Source organism: Sus scrofa, chromosome 14 (assembly GCF_054392235.1).
Source record: "Sus scrofa isolate SSC_HxYL_T2T_F1_AM1 chromosome 14, Sscrofa_HxYL_maternal_Yorkshire_Landrace_v2.0, whole genome shotgun sequence".
In the NCBI taxonomy this organism is placed as follows: Eukaryota; Metazoa; Chordata; class Mammalia; order Artiodactyla; family Suidae; genus Sus; species Sus scrofa.
In genome coordinates this window covers 100,526,296-100,547,101 of record NC_139396.1, presented here as the reverse complement: position 1 = coordinate 100,547,101, position 20,806 = coordinate 100,526,296, and the positions used below count along the sequence as shown (strand labels likewise).

The window sequence follows — 20,806 nt, the reverse complement described above, 5'->3', positions numbered from 1 at the left end:
GAACATTCTGGCACAGGGGCTACACAGCTGAGCAGAGTCAGTCAAAAATGTGGAAAGCCCTGACCCCAGACTAAGGAGTCACATTCTCCCAAATTAAGTGTAGAGACAAAAAAAGCAGTGTTTTAAGAAATGAGGGCAATTCCTTAGGAAGCCTTTAAAAAGTAGACACGTGAGTACAATGTGTCTACACAATGCCTAAAAATGAGTTCCTAGCTGGGCACAAGAAAAAAAAAGAGACGAGACATCAAGTTTGAGCACAGGGCGACACCTTTCTTTTTGAGGGGGAACCATATGTTAAAATGTGCCTAATAAAAATGTGCCCTCATATTATACACAAATGTACGTTAAGTACGCTCTACTTTTCAAAGTCCTTTCAAACACACTGCCTAGGAATGGCTCTCGGCCACCTTTGCCGCACCTCTCATCAACTGATCAAGAATTTGGTCAACCCAGCCGACATCGTCCAGCTCGTGCTATCTCTGAAAGATGTTTCCCACATGAAAGACGCATATGTATTTCTCCAGGAGGCAGGACCATCTCATTCGCGGCTCCAGGCATCAAAGGCTGATCCTCAGAAAGGAGTTGTTTACTCTCTTTGGGGTTGAGGTTGGTACTGCTTACATTCACAAAGGTAAATTTTTCTAAAATTAAGAAGAATGCCCTTGAAGAAATGAATAATTCACAAATGCCCACGTATAAAAAGAACCCAACCGAGCCACAAAAATGCTCTTGTGACATAAAATAAGATCCCAATGTTCAGAAACTGCACTTAACTCATCACTCAGAAAATATGGCCAGTGCTCAAAATGGATAGCTATTTAATTTCCACTCCAAGACAATAGGAAAAATGACATGCCTCTGTTTACACACTCCCTATGCAGAATCAACATAAATATAGGTATATTATGCTTCCATCTCAGGCTGATCAAAGGCCACCATGATACCGTGAAGGCTCAGCATACTTTTGCCCCATTCCCATTGTATGAATTCTTGTCGTTACATCAATTTAATCCCCTGCCATTTTCGGCCACTGTTCGTCAAGCTGAATGAAAAGCACAATGGCCAGCATTTAATGTGACAACGCACCTCTCTCCAACCTGCCTCCTTTAAAGCCAAAGTTTGTTGGATGCACAAAATTCCCTTTACAGCTCATTTGAGAAGCATCAACAATCCCAAAGACAGAAAAGAAGAAAAATAACAATTTGCCACTTTCAGGGAGCCAGGCTGCTGGAGGGAAGCAATGAATTCTGGTCCCTCTATTGATGGAGGGGCCATATAAGCCGCTCTGCCCTGTCCCTCCCTCAGCAGATGAGCCGGGGGCGGCCTGGGGCCCAGGCCCTGTCGAATGTGCTGTGCCTTTGCGTCTCCTCAGAAACCTCTCCTGACAACCCCCGAGGGGAGCGGTGGCTTCCCTCCCCGCACCACACACCCCTCCACACACAAACCCCAGCCATATGCTCACTGCTTGCTCCATCTTACACGCTCCCTCTCCTCACCCAGGTTTAGAGCAGTGACAGCCACAGGACGGACCTCCAGCTAACGTCACAATGAATTGAGAGGTGAGGACAGATTCTACACACTCACCCCCCCCAAAGGGATCCCAGAGCTCACACAGATAGAAGCCAGAAGCAGTCTAAGGAAACTCCAACTGCACCTCAGCCTCCCCCGAGCGATTCTCTGCTGCCCTAAAATCCACCAAGTTGACACCTCCACCAGCAGGAGGTGTCTTGTGAGGCAGGGAAAGGCAGGACTCAGGAAGGAGAGGGGCTTGAGAAGTCGAAGACACCGAATAAGAAGAACTGTGAATCAGAGAATCCCAAGATACACGCTCTCCTCTCATTTCCGATGTCTACACAAACCAACTGTGATTAAGATACAGGGACCCTTGGAGTTCCCATTGTGACTCAGCAGAAACGAATCCAACTAGTGTCCATGAGGATGAGGGTTTGATTCCTGGCCCTGCTCAGTGAGTTAAGGATCTGGTTGTGGCTGTGGTGGAGGCTGGCAGCCACAGATCCGATTTGACCTCTAGCCTGAGAACTTCCATATGCCACAGGTGCAGCCTCAAAAAGACAGAAAAAGAAGAAAAAGAAAAAAAGAGAAAGAAAGAAAGAAAGAGAGAGAGAGAGAGAGAAAGAAAGAAAGAGAGAAAGAAAGAAAAAGAAAATATGGACTTAAATCACATTCTTTCTGGTCTTACACATGGGTAAACTTTCAAAAATCAAATTCTTTATGTCCTTGACTTCATCTCTCTTTCTCCCTTCCTTCCTTCCTCCCTCTCTCCTTTTCTCTTACCCTCATTCTTAAAATCTGAACTGCGATAGTGCCACACACAGAGATTCATTAAGTAAGAATTGAATTGATGGTAAGAGAAATCATACATCTCCCTGGCTTCCAAAGAGTAACCTGTCTTGAATCAATGACCTCAATATCCCTTTTCATCACAGTCTCAGCTACCCAACACTTCAGAATCCTGATGCCTGCCCCAACCGCCCACCAAAGCCCAAGTCCAATTCTACTTATGACTTGTGCTAGCCACCAGGCCAAACGTACTGCCAACTCAGGTACCTGGAAATGTCTAGTCCTTCCTCTTGATTCAAATGTTCCATTCGCACCCATTATTACAGGTCTTACATGACACATTTTCATCTTAAAGGGTCCTTTGATCCTGTATGAAATAGGGGCCACACACCTCAGATAAACCACATACATCAAGTGCTCCTTTCAGGCCAGTGGTGCCCTTGCCTGCAAATTCCTCCAGGGCTGACTTAAATGAACAACTTGAAACTCTCCAATCCTTATCCAAGCCCCTAACTCACTAAGCCTCAGTATTTAAGCACTAAAAGGGATGCCTGGTTCCTTTGACAGGTGAGAAAACTGAGGTCCACAGAGGCTAAATAACTGGATCCCTGATCTCGTAGAAAACATCCCTAAACCAGCAGTGGAAAAAGCAGGTTCTTAACTATTGGGATCCCATGAAGGGCATTTATGAAGAGCATCACAAAAAACAGTGCAAGAGGAGGGGGTTTCCTCTCACATCAGAGTTATTTTCTTACCACAGGCCAGCTTGGTCTCCTGTCAGCCTCCCCAATTCCCCAGCCTTCCAATCTGGGGCTGGCAAGAATCTCCATCAGCTCCCCTCCGAACACATCATACACATAGTGGGACCACTCCGCTCACCCGCAGACAAAAGGGCCTCCTCCACCTTTACTCCTAACCTAAGAAACTCAAACCAGCTGATAAAAAGGACAAGATTTTTTTAAAAAAAACCATCCCTCCTCCCTACTCATAAAGTGGGCTTCTGCCTGTCTGGATTCTATGAACCACCAAACACACACATGGGTGCGCGCACGCTCGCGCACGCGCACACACACACACACACACACACACACACACACCAACAGTGAGCCCCTCCCAGAGCCAGCCCCAGCACCACCCCCCCAACACCTTCCTGGGGAACCAGAGCACACACATCCTGAGGCTTTGAACAGGAGGAGACAGCAAGGCAGAGAGGAGAAGAGGAATCCTCAGCTGGGGCCGGGAGGAAAATCGAACCCTTGAAAATTGCAAAGCACGAGATGCCAAGAGAGATTCCTCATTGTCGTAGCTGCTTACCGTCGAAATCTCTCCTCATTTGGGGATGACATCGGCAGGCCTGATTTTTTGTCACCAGTCACTCTGCACTTGCTTTAATTATGCAGCACACCAACAGAAATTTTCTTTCTGATCACATAAATCACATCGCCCTGACACCGGGCTCAATAGGCATGGCTGGAACAATGTGCCGAGAGCTATCGACTCCATCGCTCAAGTCCACAAGGTGTATCATTTAGCCGAGAGTGATAATTAGATGCAGAATATACTGAAAACTGTCAATAGGCACGTCAATAGGAGAACTCTTAGCATCTAACACCCAGTGAATCAATGGTGTTTTTCAGCTATAAAATCAAGAAAATGATAGCTTTCAAATGAATGGTGGAAAGGAAACAGGAGCCTCCTTGGGGAGGAATAAAACAGCTCAATTTTCCCTTACTGAGTGCCTCTCTGACTACCTCACTCAATGGAAAAGGTCACAGAACATTACAGCAAAATATCTCTGAAACAAGATGTACAACAGCGCTGGGACATGACATGCTGCCTGGGCACCCCACGAAGGCCTCGCTATCTCTGACCTGACAGGCACGGCAAATGGGTCAGCAGATGGCAGACCAGAACCGGCGGGCGAGGCCGCCACCATGAGCGGGGAGGAAGGTGGAGACGGGAGCTGCAGAGGAAAGAGGTGCACTGCAGTCACACAGTTGCCGCAGGGGTGGGGGTGGGTGGGGGAGGGGTGGGGGAGCCCAAGCGCAGAGGGAGGGGCACTTGGACTGGGTGCTGCTGAAAAGACTGTCTCAGCAATGCTCACCTACATTTCACCATCAATGCAAATATTAACAGGCAAGGCTTACATGCTGCTCCAATTCCTCTGCACATAGGATCTCATTTAATCCTCTGTGCAGAGCTCCCGCTGTGGCACAGCCGACTAAGGATCCCTTATCGGCTTGGATTCCATCCTTGGTTTGAGAACTTCCATATGCAGAATGTGCAGTCAAAAAAGAAAAAATAAACCCTCTATGTGTTGCTATGCAAGGTAGCATTAAAAGCTCCACTTTAAAGGTGAGGAAGTGGAGGCACAGAGATGTTTAAAACTTGTCCAAGGTCACACAGCCAGGAAGCAGCAGAGCTAGCACCTGCACCTGCTGAAGCTGTGCTCTCACACACCATGCTATGCTGCCTCTCATGCTGGCCTGGCAGCACTCAGTTACACCTGCCTGTTCCCTTTTCACAAGAGCTAGTGATAGGTGGATCTGAATGGTACTATGGGTCCCTGGGTAAGTCTTGGGATTTCCTAGGGTCTCTGTTTCATCATACATGGGGGTGGGATGATCATGAGACCTGAAGTATAGGTTACAAGGTACTAAGCTCACTATGTAACATTACACCCTCTCACTCACACCCTGTAAATGGCAGCACTGTCTCCGCTTTGCAGACAAGGAAACTGAGTCTTGGAGAGGATTCATAAAACACCACTGATTACATGGCTCACACACTGTTAGATCTCAGTAGGTCTCTCTTCAGCTGTGCTCTCAATGACCACATGAAACCAAAGTTTCTGTGTTCAAAGTGCCATGAACAGTGACCGGTATGCTGTACCAGTAGTCCTCCATAAATGAGAGGAGGAGGGGGAGAGAGCAGGGAAAGGAAAGAGATGGGGAGAACCAGAAGAAGTAAAATAGCTTGGGGAAAATACACATCTTAATGCACACATCTAGACAGGATCACCAGTAACTTAATTAACAAATTAGGAAATGCACATGAGTTGCTACTTCTAGTTTCAATCTAATATACTATTTATTTAACTGATTATTGGTGCTCTCTTTAGGGGCTCTTACTATATTAAATTGGTGGGGTTTTTTTTAATCAAACAAAGCAGTAAATCTAATTTCAAGTAACATTTATTAAATATTTATCATGTGCCAGCTTCTGGGCTTGGTTCTTATATTTGATAGAGTGTATTTAATCTTTGTTCTTGAAGCTATCACTTTCTAAAAAAAATACATCCTTTTTAATGTGATAAAGAAATTGTACCAAAGACATTGCCTTCAATAAAGTAAACCTGCTGTCAGATGAAGGACAGAAATGGCAGCCTTATAATTAACTAATCATTAGTGGACATTAGCCACATGACATTTGCAATGACTTACCCAGCGAGGTATGTGGCTGGCTATATGCACACATAATCAAATACTTCACCACGCCCAACGCGTCATGCTAGGGATGCTTTCCCTACACAAGTTTCCTTCCCTATCATGTGTGTTTTTCTATGCAGTGGGAGATCCCACAAGCTTGGACCCCTGCCAGAGCAAGAAGACAATCTGGACCACTATGGATTGGGCAGGTAGCATCACACAGATCACATAGAAAGCTATAAAAAATCATTTTATTCAACCCATATCAATGCTGTCCCCAGTCATCCTCTGTTCCCAATCATAAGAGGTGGTTTCCCTGCTTCTTCTCTTATCCCCCTAGAGTCTAAGACATAAACTAATTATGTTTTTTCTATCTACAAAACCATCCAATATTTCTTCTATCTTACCCACAGCAGATATCAAAGTATTCACTATGGCTTCCAAGGACCCCCAAATGTCAACTTCGCTCCAGCCCACTCCAGCCCTCCTAGTTGGTCCTCTAGCTCATCAATCACACTCCTGCTCAGGGTTTTGCATTTGCTGTTCCCTCTGCCTATAAAGGCCTTCTGTCAAATCCTCCCACAGGAGGCTCTTTCTCCTTCTTCTGATCTCAGTGCAACTATCTCCCACACCAGAGTTCTTACCTTCACATGCTGTCTTCAGTAAAGTACACTCACAGATATGCTTACCACCTCTAGATTGGACTCCCCTGTCTTCAGAACACAGATCACAAGCTGACAGTTGTTGACTATTTGTTTATTGTCTTCTTCTTCCAGCTATAAAGTGAGCTATGGAAAACAGTGACTTTGTTTTATTGATTGCTAAACTATGGCACCTAGAACCGTGCATCATACACCAGAGGCTCTCAATCAATAATTAATGATTGCCTGATCAATAAATGCATTCCAGATGCAAGGAAAAATAAAATTAGTCACAGGTTAAGCCAACTAATTCCAAGTATGTTCAGTGATCATTTGGAGACTTTCCCCAATATTCACAGAGGTTGTTCTTATTAAAAAACATTTAGCATGAAACATAGAGGTAAGGTGAGGCAGGGGTCCAGCTGAAGGGCCATGCTCACTGGAAGGGGTTTGCATAATCAATATATCCCAAATCATCAAAAAAAAAAAAAGGAATGAAAAAAAGCCCAGAAGCTCCTACTTATTGCTAGCCCCATTTCCAACCTCACTGAGGAATATAAGAAAGCTATTTGTAGGAGTTCCTGTTCTGGAAGTAAATTGTATCAGACCAATTCTCCCACAGGTCAAAATTATAAACTCTTGGGGAAATATAAGCAACAATTAATTGAAGGTGCTGGAGAGCTACCAAAGCAGGCAGAAAATGGAGGAAATTCAATGACCTTTATTAAAGAAGTGAACCATATCAGGTGATGTCTGTTTAAAAGGCTTTTCCCTTGAGATCATTTTGCAGTATGCAGTGCACACAGCAGCTAAAACTAAAGAAGAAAGCAGTAAACTCAGTGGCTTAAAAAGCCAGAGATCAGGGTTGTCCAAATGGCTGGAAATTGTAAAAGGAAATGCCAGAACAGAGGAGTTACAGAGGTGGGAAAACTGCATACACCTCCTCGCAAATCCTTAGTTTATTCCTGAACTGGGGATGCACAGGGGAAATCCAAGAAGCCTGGCAGAAACTAACAGGTAAGAGGCTGAAAAAGCTCCTAGACATTTCCTAAGGCTCCATCACAAGGGAGTCAGAGTTCAGAGTTGTAATTCTGACAAGGTAAAGGGACTTGGTAAATATGTTGGGCTTTACATTAAAACCCTTGAAGAGAGACATTCAGAAGTACAGACTTCGTTCCAGGACTAAATTCAATAACAAAATTGAAACAGAGCTGCCCTACAAAAGTGTGAAAAGAAGCCTTCCCAAGTTGAAGGTTATCAGCCACTAATGTAACTACAAAAATCAATCTAGAACAAAAGACAACACTTTTCAGAAGAAGGTAAGACAATCTAAAATCTCTGCAACATATTAACACGGTATCTTGTATACTAATTAAAAAAATACTATACATGTAAAAATGTGACTCATAGTCAAAAGAAAAATCAGGCAAGATAAACAGATCCTAAGATAATCCAAATGTTTGAATAGGCAAACAAGGACTTTAAAAAAGCTATTATAAATAATTTCAAGGAATTCAAGAAGGGTCATAATCAGTAAACAATGGGGAAATTTCAACATAAAATTTTAAAATACAAATAAATAAAATTAAATTCTATAGCAAAAGTAAAATATCTAAAATGAAAAAAAAATCACTCAATGGTCGACTCAAATAGAGATCAATGGTATTTAAAGAGCAATAATATTTATCCAATCTGAAAAAATATATAAAAATAAATAAAAGATTAAAACAAATGATCTGAGCCTCAGTCCAATGTGGAACAATATAAAATGGTCCAATATATGTGTAATTGGAGTCCCAAAAGCTGAGAAGAGAGAATGAAGCAAAATTGGCATTTGAATAATTGGCAAAATTTCCTCGAACCTGGGAGAAAACAATATACTGCTCAAAAAGCTTTCATAAACTCAAAGCTGAAAGAATAAAAAAAAAATCACACCAAGATTCTGAGGACAAAAGGTAAGAAAATAAAAAGAAAGTCTTAAAAGTATCTGAAGGACAATGACATTTAATACAGAAGACAACAAAATAATTGATAGCTGGCGTGTTACTAGAAACAATGACTGTCAAAAGTCAAAAAATTTCTTCATAGCACTGAAAGAAAAATAAACCATCAACCCAGAATTCCATATACAATAAAAAATATCCTTCAGAATTGAAGACAAAATAAAGATTTCTACAGATAAATGAACACAGAGAATTCATTACCAGCTAGCTGATCTTCACTATACTAAATTATGCTTCCATTAACACTTAACAGAAGTGATACCAGATGGAAATTTGTATCTATAGAAAGAACAAAGAGTCTATGAAATGGTAAATACATAAAAGTTATCTTTTTTCTTCATTTCTTTAAATGTATAAATTGACAGTTTAATATAAAAATCATTAAAATGAATCATGGGGGGTTTCATATAGATGAAAAATGTATGACAAAATAGCACCAAAAAACTAGGGAGTGGTGAATAGAATGGAATTAAACTATTGTGAAGTTGTTACATTTATGTGAAGCTGTACAATATTAACTCTGAGTAGACTGTGGAGAATTAGGCAAAAGTAAAGATTTAATCACTAGAAGAAAACCTAAAAAGAAAATAGTTAAAAAGTTACAAGGGGAATTATACCATAATATTAAATATCATTCTGTTTAACTAAAAGAAGACAAAAAAAGAACAATAACAACAACAAAACATAAAAGTAGATGGGACAAATAGAAAATACATTATAAAACAGTAGACATAAGCTCAAACTCACCAATAATTATAAGAGATGCAAATGGTTTAACACTGATTTAAAGGAAAAAAAAATCACTGAACTTAATAAAACATCAAGGCTCAACTGAATACTATCTGCAGGGATGCATGTATAATACATAAAAATGCTCAAAGTAAAAGCATGGAAAAATATAAACTCTAGAAAATATAAAACTCTATAAAATTAGTTTTTTAAAAAAGCTGCTGTGGCTACACTAGTAACAGACAAAGCAAACTTCAAGACAAGGAGTATTCCTAGAGATTTTTAAGGAATGTTTCATAAAGATTAAAGGGTTAGATCATCAGGAAGTATACAAATCACAAATATGTATGCACTTAAATACAAAGCTTCGAAATAGATAATGCAAAAACTTGACAGACCTAAAACGGGAAATCAACAAATCCACGATCAGAGTTAGAGAATTAATAACCCCCCCCTTCAGTAACTGATAGAACCACAGGACATAACAAAATGTATTAAAGATAAAGTTTTCAACACACTACTGGACATCTTGTTCTAATTGACCAGGACATAAGAAAGTCCATTATAGATATAGTTTACAACTCACTACTGAACAACTTGTTTTAATTGATATTTATTGAACACTATACCAAAAACTGCAGAATACACATTGTTTACAAGTACACAAAGTATATTCATGAAGACAGAGCACATGTTGTGCCATAAAATGTCTCAATAAGTTTCCAAATACTGAAATCTTAAAGAGTATATTCTCTGAGAACAGAAGTTAAAACTCAAAAAAAAGTCACTAAAAAAATCTAAAACAATTGAAAATTAAACTCACTTGTAAAAAAATCATGGATTATAGAAGAAATTACAAGGAAAACATGAAAACATTTTGAATAGCATATTAATCAAATGCAGTATATCATAATCTAGGGGATGTGGTTATGCCCAAGAAAGTTGTTTTTAGCTTTAAATACTTACATTAGAAAATTAGTTTAAAACTAATCTAAGTTTCCACATTAGTAAGCTAGAAAAAATATCAAAACATTTTAAAAAAAAAAGCAGGAATCAATGAAAAAGAAAAGGACTAATAAGGGAAAATTAACAAAGCTAAAACCTGGTTCTTATAAAATATTAATAAAATTTATAAACTCAGGAGAAAATATTCTCTGCCTTGAGTTAGGCCAAGTTTCCTTATATGCAATACCAAAAGTATTATGCACAAGACAAAAAAAATTGATATATTAGACTTTATCCATATTAAAAACTTTTGCACTTCAAAACATACCATTACAAAATCTGAAAAGACAAGACTCAGTTTGGGAAACAATATTTGAAAATGATGTACCTGATACAAGAATTGTATGTATAATATGTAAAATTTACAACTCACTTATAACTCAATAATGAAGATATATAATCTAATTTTTAAATAGACAAATTATCTAAAGAGGTATTGTGCCAAAGAAGATATAGAAATAAACACATTAAAAAAAATGTTCATTAGCGAAATGCAAGTTAAAACCATAATGAGATATACCATCACACCCATAAACATAAAAGATAGACAGTAACAAATGTTGGGAGGATGTGGAGAAACTGGAACTCTTATATACTGATGGTAAGAATGGAAAATGGTACAGCCATTTCAGAAAACAGTCTAGCAATTTCTTTTAAAAAGTTAAACATAAATTTACCATCCAACCAAGCAATTCTACTCCTAGGTAAGTAAAATATGACACAGATCAACACAGAGACTAGTAGATAAATACTAATAGCATCATACCCCAAACTAGAAACAACCCAAATATCCACCAAATGATATAATTAAACAGTCTGCATCCAAGCAATGGAACACACTGAACAATGAAAAGAACAAGTACTAATATGGGCCATCTACAGCTGAATCTCAAAAACATTATGCTAAATGAAAGAAGCCAGACATAAAAGACCACATTTTAGATGATTCCATTTGCATGAACTGTCCACAAGAAGCAAACCAATAGAAACAAAAACTAGTTTACTGCTTATTTAGAGCAGGAAAATGGGATCAGAGAGTGGCTGCAGATGGACAGGAGGAATTTTGCAGAGGTAATAAAGACTTTCTAATATTGCACTGTGGTGATGGAATACTACTACTGCAATATTACTAAAAAAAAAATCACTGTGAAATTAATATGAATTTTATGGAATGCAAATTGTAACTCCACAAAGCTGCAAATATAACGGATACACCCCTATTAGGACTGATCAAGGAAAAAGAGAAAAAAGAATGAAAGAGGAATGAAAGACAACTATCACTAAAGAGTTACATACATTAAAAGGATAATAAGGGAACACTATGAATAACTATGTCAATAAAGTCAACATTTTGGATGACCCAGACAATTACTTGAAAATGCAATTTAATTAAACTGACTCAAGAAGAAATAGAAAATTTCAATAGCCTTATATTTATAAAAGAAATTAGATTTATAATAGTTTTTTAAAACTTTCTGAAAAGGAAATCAAAGGCCCAAAGGGCTTCACTGGTGCATTTTATTTTTTAAAAAATTAAGGTAAAAATAATACTAAAAGTACACAAACTCTTTCAGAAAACAGAAGATAAAGAAACACTTCCCAACTCATTTGGAGCCCAGTGTATCTCTTACACTCAAATCTGACAAACACATTCAAGAAAAGAAAATTACAGATCGACTTCCGTCATGAGCATAACTCCAAAAACTCTTAACAAAATATCAACAAGGTGAATGTAAACAATAAAAAGAAGACATCATGACCAAGTGATGTTTATCTCAGGAAAGCGAGATGAGTTTAACATTCAAAAATCAACAAATTATATCCACTGCATTAGTAGAAAAAATAGAAAACCCATATGATCATTTCAATAGAAGCAGAAAAAGCATTAGACAAAATTCACACCTATTCGTGATAAACTAGGAAAAGAATGGAGCTTCCTCAACCTCGTAGAGGTCACCTAAGGAAATCTATACCCAACATAATATACAATGTCCAAATATTGAACTCTTTCCTTCTAAGACTGGAAAAGAGGTAAGAATATGTAGAAAGTGTATTCTACTTCTACTCAGCATTGTCGTAGATGCCCTAGTCAGATAATAAGAATAAGAAACAAAGACATAAAGTTGGAAAGTACAGAGTAAACTGTTTTTACTCCTAGACAACATGATGGCTTACACAGAACCTCCTAACTTTAAAAACCAAAATGTAGAAATATCGAGTAAATTGGCAAGATTGCAGGATACAAGGTTAATACACAAAAATCAATTCCACTTCTTCATTTTATATTTCCATCTACTAGCAAAGAGCTCAAAAATGAATCTTTTTACAATTCCATTTATAATGGCACCAAAACAATAATGAAAAGATTATTAAAGGATGTGGGAGGCCTCCACATTAAAAACTACAAAACATCTAAATACATGGAAAGATTCTATGCTTTTAATGGATTGGAAGACTTGCTACTGCTGAGAGGCCAATTTTCCACCAAATGACCCATAGATTTAATGCAATTCTAATCATAACCTCAAACATTTTTTGGTAGAAACAGACAATTGAAAAGGTGATTCTCAAATTTATATGGGGGGACAAAAAGGACCTAGAAAGGGCAAAGACTCTTAAAAACAAGTACAGATTTGGAGAACTTACTCTCCCTGATTTTAAGACTTAGAGTAAACCTATGGTAATTAAAACAGTATGTGTTGGCATAAGGATGCCAAAATACACAAATGAAACTGAACAGATAACCCAGATGGATCCACACATTTATAGCCAATTGGTTTTAGAAAAAGTTTCCAATATAACTGAAAGGGGGATTTGAAACTCAATAGAATAAAAGGAGCTGGAGCAACTAGATAAGCATATGGAAAACAAAGACTCAATTCTTTACCCACAGATTTGATAATTAATTCACCATAGATCAAAAGCCAGAACTCTAAAGCTTCTCAAAGAAAAGAGTACATCTCACAACATCAAGGAAGGCAAAGATTTCTTAGAACACAGAAAATGCAAACAACAAAAAAGGTGGCATTTATCAATACAAAAACTTCTGCTCATCAAAAGGCACTTTTAAGGAAGTAAAAGGACAACCTAAAGACTGGAAGAAATATTTTAATAAAAGGATACAGATACACACATGAATGTATAGATACCTGACAAAGGAACTGTAAACAGAATATATATAAAGTATTCCTACAGATCAATAAGCAAAAAACAAATTACTTGATCTTTAAAAGGGTGAAGTACTTGAATAGTCCATTCACAAAAAAGTAATATATGAATGGCCAGGTAAAGCCATAAAGATACTCAGCATTATTAATCCTCAGGAAAATACAGATTAAAACCCTAATGAGACATCATTTCATACCTACCAGAATAAAGTTTAAAAATGACAACACAAAATATTAGAAAGAATGTAAATTAACAAGAAATCTCAAACATTGCTGGTGTAAGTATAAATGGTGTATCATCACATTAGAAAGCTGTTCCCGTCGTGGCACAGTGGTTAACGAATCCAACTAGGAACCATGAGGTTGCGGGTTCGATCCCTGGCCTTGCTTAGTGGGTTAAGGATCTGGTATTGCAGTGAGCTGTGGTTGTAGGTCGCAGATGCGGCTCGGATCCCACGTTGCTGTGGCTCTGGTGAAGGCTGGCAGCTATAGCTCTGATTAGACCCCTAGCCTGGGAACCTCCATATGCCATGGGAAGTGGCCCTAGAAAAGACAAAAAAAAAAAAAAAGCTATTTTGCCAGTTTCCATAAATTTAAACAATATCCACCCCATTTCCTAGCAATTGCATGCCCAGGGCTTTATCCAAGACAAATAAAACCCTAGGTCTGCACAGTTTCACATGAATGCTCATAGTAGCTTTATTCAAAATAACCAAAAACTACAAACAACCATTAATAAGAAAATAAACAAATGATCATATATCCATACAATGGAATAGACTTCCTATATATACAATATAGGTAAGCCTCAGAAACATATTGAAAAAGCAGACATCAAAGAGTACATTTTATATGATGCCTCTTATATGGGGTCCACAAATAGAAAAGAGCAAAAAGAAAATTTCTGCAAAGATGGAGATGCCCTTTATCTTGATTGAGGAATAGTTACACAGTATGTGCATTTGTTAAAAATCACCGAATAATACACCTAAGATCTGTACATTTTACTTCATGCAAGTTCTTCCTTGATTTCAAAAGAAAAGCTACAAAAATAATAAAAAAAAATTTACTTTAGAAGAGGTAAGTAAAGCTAGCTGGGTAAAGAGCTAGAATCAGCTCAAATATGCTGTGGTAACAAAACAGCTCCCAAGTCTTTGCGCCTTAACTAGGAGTCAGTCTGCTGGGCAAATGCAGCCGGCTGCCTATTTTTGTAAACAAAACTTTATTGGAATATAGCCTGCAAAATGAAAGTCTAAAATATTCTATATCTGGCTCTTTACAAAATTTGCTTTTTTGAGTCGTGGCTTCAAACCATAAAGGTTGATTTCTCACTCAAGCACCATATTCATCAGGAGTCAGCTGGGAGTTCTGCTCCTTGTCATCCTTGCTGTGGGACCTGGCTGATGGAACAGACTATGTGGAATGATGCTTGTCACTGTGGCAAGGGAAATGAGCAGACACTGAAGGGTCTCACACCAGCAATTCAATGATCTGGCTCCAAAGTAACACATCACTTCTCCTTACAAGTCCTCAGCCAGATCTCTACACATGATCCCACTCCCACAAGGGGGCCAGAAAATACAATCCTACCATTTGTTTATCCATGTGCCTCAAAGCGGAGAAGGACTGAGATATTTGCCAAAGAGCTCTAACGACTGCCACAATTAAACTGAGAATCAATCAGACCAAGTGTTTATTTGCAGCAAACATCCATAACCCTGCTGAAATACTGCCCTATTGGGTGGAAGCCCTCATCATAAAAATTCCAAAAGTTGCCTCCGACCTTTCCTTTTTAGCTCCCATCTCATGGTTGGAGCAACCCAGCACTGCTCTCTGCCCTCATGATGGATCTAGACTTCAAGTTTTCAAACCATCACCTTTACTTCCAATATTCTTCAACTGCAGTTCTCAAGACTCTGTAACCCAGACTGCCAAACCTCTGATATCTACAGCTTCATCTCTTTCTGCCACTGGCTCCATGCTGTCATCCTGGAGTACAGGTTCTAATTACCTAGGCATCTCAGACTGTGTCTAGATTCCACCCATTCTTTAGCACCTGTGGTTGTGGAATATCCTCTCCCATTTTTCTCAGCTTCAACACTCAGCACAGTCATTATCTTGTCCAGAGCTTTTCGTGACCATCAGTCAGAGAGGACTTGACTACTACTGCATCAAACCCAAACTTAGCAAACAACTCTTCCGGCACCAGACCCAAGGTACTTAACCACAGTAGGTAACTTAAACCCCGTCCGGTTAAATGACAGCTAACTTATGTGGTACTCACCAGATGCCAGGCCTCATGGATCAATTCATTTAGTCTTCCGAGCAGCCCAACAGTATTCATGAGCATCATCTCTATTTTACAGGTAAGGACAAAGAGGTACAGGGACATGGCTTAATTTGCACAAGGTCCCACAGGTGGCAAAAGGGAGACCTGGGATGCAGTTCGTGGCTTCAAGGCATACTCTGAACCACTCCAGCACCCTGCCTCTCAACCCTGAGAGCAGACAGGTCTGTCTCCCTTTGAGAGTGTGAGGTGCTGAGCAACAGAAGTCAGCACTTCACTCCTTTATACACCCCCAGGGCCCGGATCATAGATATTCAGGCAATAGCAGCTGCTTCAACCAGGGTTTGCTCAGACGAGATAAATGAAACCCTGGATGCCTCAAACCAACCTTCCTGCTAAATAAAGTCCTCTGGATGGGTGGCATTGAGAAAGTGGACAGATAATTACCATATATACCTTTTCCTGGATCCTAGCCCTTCCTCCAGGGCTGTTGGCCAACTTGGAAATGAAAAGGCAAAAACGGCCCAAATTACCCATCATTAGAAAAGGAGCTACTCTAAGTTGGGACAAGCTTTATCCATTCAAAAATGTTTACAGAATCCTGACTATTTGGAAAATGTGAGCATTTGACTTTTCTGTGCAGAAAATAGCACAAAGCTTTCCTAAAAGTTTTTCCTTCCTCACATAATTATGCTTTAAATTGTTAATAGCTATAATTATGGAAGATGGCATTGTTGTGCTTGTAATTTTTCCTATTCCCCTTGGTATTTATTGATGATAAATGACTTTATTAAAAAATAATGATAATTACCTTGTTTGGCTGTATATCAATAGAGTTTCAGTTTTTCTTTATTATCACTATAGAATTTTATGGATTGCTAACATTTAGTTCTTTTATTGGTTTATATTCTCTTGATGGTATAAAGAAGGGGATTAACAGTAGCCTTATTCCTTCACTTCCTGACTCCCCCCAACCTGCCCCAACTTTAAGAAAGGAATCCAGTGCATACTATTCACAAATGGCTAGAAGGGTTACCATTTTTGCTGATAATTCTAATAATTAGCTGCAACCCCAAAGTTCTCCTTATGGGCCAGTGCCTCACAAAACGGTGGGAAGTCAACCACTGTTAACCTTAACCTACTTCACAGAATCAGCACCCAGAGCTCAAAATGAAGCCCCTTCTGCTGGGACCAGGGTTTACAATCAACTAAATTAACTACAAGAAGATCACACAGGCAAATAGCTAATCTTAGTGTTCCCCAGAAGAAAACCCTATTGGGTTTATTAAATATCACAAGAACCCTTCCTCACAGGAGAAACCAGAGTTCTTGGGTAGTTCGTTTCCAAAAGAAACCTCTCATGGACCTCATTTGAGTTCTCTCTGGGGACTCTGAGGCCTTGAAAGGCTAAGACCACTACACATCCTCCACTGGAGAAAAGCCTAATTCTTATTCTCTGCAAAACACAAACCAAACCAAATCAATGATTCCAACGTAAGCAGCCCATGGCTCTTTGCAAACAGTGCATTTGGCAATGTTTTCTTAAGGGAGTGAGATCCGAGTCTTTAGCACCAAGAAGAGTAACAGTAGGAGTTCCCTTCGTGGCTCAGGGGAAACAAATATGACTAGCATCCATGAGGACACAGGTTTGATCCATGGCCTCACTCAGTGGGTTAAGGATGTGGTGTTGCCGTGAGCTGTGGTGTAGGTCGCAGGCACAGCTCAGATCTAGTGTTGCTGCAGCTGTGGCTTAGGCCAGCAGCTGCTGCTCCGATTGGACCCCTACCCTGGGGGAACCTTCATATGCCATGGCTGTGGCCCTAAAGAGACACACATACACACACAAAAATGAGTAACAGTAGTAGCACTTGTGGTACCTGATGTGTTTGGAGAGAGAAGAGAGAGCAGAACGTCAGGTTTGGAATCGGACCCCATCTGTCCAACCCTGGGCCATGTTCTTAACTATTTTCCTGCAAAATGATTTCCCTAACACCTACAAGGATTAAATGTGTTAAACATCTCACATGGGCTTACTATTTAATAATTAAATAATAATTGTTTAATCCTGTTCTCTAGCCCAGTGGTACTCAATAGACGTGACTGTGCCCCTCAGGAGACATTTAGCAATGTCTGGAGACAATTTTTGTGATGACAGCTGGGGGAGGGCCATGCTCCAGGCACCTAAAGTGTATGATCAGGGATGCAGCTAGGATCATACAATGCACAAGACAGTCCCCGCAAGAAGTATCCAGCCCCAAGCGTTCACAGTGCCAAGACTCTAGACCCGTGCAAAATATTTTTTTTTTTATTTTGGCTGTTTATTCTCCATGTGGTCTGTCTCTTTAAATTAGCAAAGATTTACTGAGAACCAAGCATGGGCAAAGCTCTGTGCTAGGCACATCCTTACTCGTCTCATCTATTTGGTTGCCTGCTGCCATTCTCCCAAAGCAACTCCCATCCTCAAATACTGCCCAACCCTATCAACATCAAGCCATGGATTCCCCTTTCTTCCTGACGCTTCTCTCAGCAGCCTTGAAGTCAGACACGCTGTGTGTCAGAGCAAAGACCTGTATTAATCAACAAATCCAAATATAGCAACAGCAGTTTGAAAATCAAAGAATGGGCCTTGGGGACATCAATATTTGCATGTTCATAATAAATACTTAACTACACATCTGTGCAACATTCAGTATAGTTGAGAGAGAAAAAGAACACTTAGGTGAATTTTTGTCAACTTCTACAACTCAACCTTCTCATGTGCCAAAGAAATTTCAAACTAAATAGTCATGAAAATGATTTTAAATATATTTATAATAGGCACTTATAAATTGGAGACATGCTTGATTTATTCTGAGGTTTTTCTAACCCTCAACTAAGTCTCTACTTGCCCCTTGGGTCAATGAAATAATCTTCCAATCTGTGTATTAAATATCCACTTCTTTTCTATCTCATGCTCACCTCTACAACTCATAACAATCCCAGCTTTAACATTCAAGACTTGGTTTCATGTTTTTATTCTTCTGTCTGTATGTTTTACATCTGTATGAGCACATTTTTCCGTGCACAAAGGCCCCTAGTTATCATTTGTAGTAGGTTTACAACCTGCCAGGCTCTGCCCTAAGAGTTTTGTACTCATGATCTCATTTCATTGTCAAAGAAGCCCTACAGAGGCAGATGGTGTCCCCCACTTTACAGGAGAAAAATGGAGCCCCAGAGAGGTTAAGTAAATTGGCCAGAGTCACAGAGCTAGGAAAGGTCAGAACGAGTATTCACACCCTGTGTGTCTGGTTCCAAAATCCACGTTATTCATCTTACTCTGTAATAGGTGGAAATAGGGCTCTGTGTAAAGAGGTAAGCAGTGGGCACCCCCTCTGATGCAACAAATCCACCTCAAAGAAACTATCATCTACAAACACTATTACATGTGCAGAAATATATATATATACATATATATATGCCAAAAAAATGTTTACTGCTGCATAATTTTAAAAAGAGAAATAAGTAAACCTAAAACAATCTAAATGTCATGGCCTGGGGGGATTCCATACAAAGTAGGGGGAATGTGGTAAAGAGGGCTGTGCTTATCCAGTATACATCTCTCCTTCTCCCTTGGTAACAAGACCCTGCGCTTCCATTCAGGGTGACAGTGCACCCATCTAGGTCAGCATTTCCAGCCTGCCCTTCAACCAGATATATATATATATATATATATGTATATATGTATATGTATATATACACACACACACACATATATGTGTATACACACACACACACACACACACACACACTGGTATATGTTTAATAACCAGCTCTCTCTTACAGTAATGTCTGTGGTGTAATTTTCCCACTATGGCCAACTTCAAGCTACCAAGGTGTAGTCAACTGGCTCACGAGAACTTCTTAGCATATAAGAAATCTCCCAACCAAGGATGAGCAAGCTCCAGCACATGACCAACTAGGGTGAGCAATAATATGTAAATAAATTTGTCCCTCCTTACAAGTAGGACAGAGAGCAATCATGTGCTTTTCTTTTTCCTCTTCCTTTCTTTCTCCTTTCTGCCTGGAAGTCAGACATGAATGCAACTCCAGCAGCTGCTCTGAACTATGAAGCAACTTAGAAGATGATGGTAGGGGAGTTCCCGTTGTGGTTCAGTGAGTTATGAACCTGACTGGTACCATGAGGATGCAGGTTCGATCCCTGGTTAAGGATCCAGTGTTGCTGAAAGCTGCAGCGTAGGTCACGGATGCAGCTCTATCGCACGTTGCTGTGGCTGTGGCTGTGGCTATGGTGTAGGCCCAGCAGCTGCAGCTCCAATTCAACCCCTGGCCTGGGAACTTCCATATGCCACAGGTGTGGCCCTAAAAAGAAAAGAAAATGACAATGGGGCAAAAAGAAGGTAGAAAAACAAAGGAGAAGCCTTGTCTCTGATGACCTCACGAAACAAATATAAAAGCTTTGGCCAGCCTACCTCTGGGCTTTTCTCATTGGAAAAAAAAAAAAAAAAAAAGTAAAATTCCTATTTTAAAGCCACACTTGTTTTTGGTTTTCTGTTACACACTACCTCACCAATACAAAGATCTTCAGACTTGGCTTTCACATCTCTATTATATGTACCATTTATAATGAAAATGTTTTATTTCAGTATTTTCAAATAAGAAAAGGCCAAAAAATTTGTAAGGAATCAACTGGTTAGGCCCTTAAGTGTTCCCAAGTTGCCAATCTTGCGATAGTACCCATGGATCACAGTAGGGGGAAAATCACAGGCCTGATACACAAATCAACAATGTGGGCATGTCCTGAAAATAAAAGGGATAGACTGGAATCCAACCAAGTTCACCAAATGCCAAAAAGATTCCTAGCCAAATAATATTCAAAGGCCTCCTGAGATAAGCCTTGGGTGAAACACACAACAGGTGATGGGGAAAGCACTGGATGTACTGCCAGGCTTGAAGTCTCCAATCCAGGAAAACACCCATGAAGCCTGCCCAATGGAGAGTGTAAGCAGCAGGACTCCCTTTCCTGGTTCGAACAACACAACAAAGGTGCCCCAACTAAGGGGACCCCAGAAATGTCAACAAGGAAGCAGAAGACAGAGTAACCAACAACCCAGCATCAGATAAACAAGAATATATGGAGCCACCCGAGTCTCTGGACTCCAGGGTATTGGCAAGGAGGACTGTGCACAGCAATGCAGTGCTTAAGAGAGTCAGCAGGGAGAACACAGACAATCTAACGGGGTCTTCA

At 39.7% G+C, this 20,806-nt stretch overlaps 1 long non-coding RNA gene across 1 annotated transcript in view; it reads right to left on the bottom strand.

Annotated features, from left to right (window-relative positions):
* The window catches only part of LRMDA (leucine rich melanocyte differentiation associated), a 1,116,486-nt gene that overhangs the window by 732,983 nt on the left and 362,697 nt on the right, over positions 1–20,806 (bottom strand). The gene's annotated exons all lie outside the window — the stretch shown is intronic.